We start from the raw sequence: 2,377 nt of genomic DNA on the forward strand, positions 1-2,377 counted from the left end.
CCATAGCAGGCAGCGGGAGCGAGAGATGGCTGCTGGCCCCAATCGCCCCTCAGGGTTTCTCCACATCCCCCTGCTCCTGAGGGGTGATAGGTGCTGGCAGTTGCTGCTTATGCCTGCTGATGGCACTGAGCAATCGGGGCTGCGCCAGGCATGTGCAGCGGGTGCAAACAACAGCTTTGGCGCCAGCAGCGGGTATGAGTGGGGCCGGCACCAGTGGCAGGTACAAGCTCCAGCAGGACCACGATGCACGGGAGTAAAGAATTTTCAGTAACCACCAGAGGCTTGCCTGTTGGCAGCAACAGGTGCCCCGCCTTGGTCTGGCACCCCTGCTCACCTGCTCCACCATCCCACCATGGCCGATGCCCACCATGTTCTGCTTTCTGCTGCCTGCTGCCAACACCCGCCATGTTCCGTGTGTGCCCCTGGTGGTCATCGCACATCATAGCGACCAGTTGTTTGGTTGTTCGGTTGTTCCACTGTTCAGTCTATTTGCATATTAGGGTTTTATATAGAGAGAGATAGATAGATAGATAGTTTTTGAGGAAGTACATCACTTAAATGTGATAAATGCTACCTAGAGAGAGATAGATAGATAGTTTTTGAGAAAGTACATCACTTAAATGTGATAAATGCTACCTAATAGACCATATTAAATGAAACAACAGCAAAAAAGAAAGAAAATCTTTATTCTAAGAAACATATATTTACTTGAATATTTTTTCAGTTGTATTTGTTCAAAAATATGCCTTTCTACAATGGATAGTCATTTCTAAAATAGATCTACCTCTACGTAATTTATTTCACAGTGATACAAATAAAACTTCCATCAATTATACTCTCAACTGTACCACTTGACAACATTTAAATAAGACTCGTATTATCATTGTTATTATTTCATTGTCATTTTAGAGACCAATGTACCAGAAACAAAAATGACATTAGGGGTGCTTGCAACCTCATCAGGTTGAGAAAAGAGACCTAAAACATACAGATAGAAAAGGCAATAATGCATAGCAGACCTCAAGACAGCCATTATTTTTTGAAGAGGAGACTAGCAGGAGATAACTCTCCAGCTAAGGGATGGTTTCCATTGTTTAAGTTGAATTTTCCTAAGCACTGAATCCATATTATAGAAATCCCTGGAGAATTCAGTTGTACCTCAGCTACCCAGCCAAGGGTGTTATTTGTTGGAGAATTCTAGTAACCAGAGGAAAACAAAAGAACTAAAGAAAATTCAAAAGCAGTGCTCTCACAGAAAAAATTCTCTAGAGACTATAAATCCCTCAATAAATACATAATAAATAACTTTATTTGGAGTTACAAGATAGCTGCCAAATAAACCTTCTCCCTTGTGTATCTTATAATACCTACACACTCCTCCAATAGAAATAACAAAAAAGATATTTGTCTATCAATATACAGGTCACAAAATACTTTTCTGTTGCTTTGCTTAATTTAATCTTCACATTGTCTTTGAAACTTGGATTAGGAAGGTTCTGTGTAGACACTGACTATTTAAATTTATTTAGAAGGCCATAATAGTCAAGAGACCATAATAGACTGTATACCTAGCCCTGTGCAAAGTGATAAGGAATAAGTAAATGAGACACGGTTCAGAGTTTAGTGAGCTGCCACATACACAAGTGACTATAATACAACATGACATTCTATGGGTGAAACAACAAACTAAGTTCCGTGAACTATTTATTCTGTGTTCAATACTGAAAAAATCTGAGAGAGTCGGGCTGAATGTTATAATTAGATTTTTTATTTTTCATCAAGTTGTGAAAGACATCCTGGAAATACATGCATATTCATGTCTTCTTAAGGTGTTCAGGTCAATCTCCTCCTGTGACGAACCTTCAAGAATACATTACTTTGTAAAACAGTGAGCTGTGATTTCTTTTTTTCTTCAAAACTTACAGGCTACAAAAATTTGACTGATGAAATTTGAAAATAATATTGGTTTGATTTAGAAATCAGTACTCTATTTTGAGTAGTTTTTTTATTATAATTGTCAAATGGGTTTCTAGGTTACTCTTCCTTTTAAATATTTAATCTTTAGGCTTCTTGGTTAACTCAGACCCCAAATGCTTGGCTGTTCTTAAAAATGGTCAGCCCTACAGCCAAGAGGATGCGTAAAATGGATGGTTTGACAACTGCTGGGGCAGGACAGCCTCTAACAACTGGACACTATTCAGTCAATGTCACTGCTTCTGGAAACTCTGAGACCAGATGACAGAAGTTGCAATCCTTCTTGAGCCCTAGTAGGCCTCTGGAACAACTCTGACTCCTCCTTAACATTAATGCACATCAAAACTTGCCTGGAATAGAAGACATTTTAACCCTTAATTCCCCACTTTGGTTAAGGTTTTTT

Source organism: Myotis davidii, unplaced genomic scaffold, assembly GCF_000327345.1.
Source record: "Myotis davidii unplaced genomic scaffold, ASM32734v1 scaffold345, whole genome shotgun sequence".
NCBI lineage: Eukaryota > Metazoa > Chordata > Mammalia > Chiroptera > Vespertilionidae > Myotis > Myotis davidii.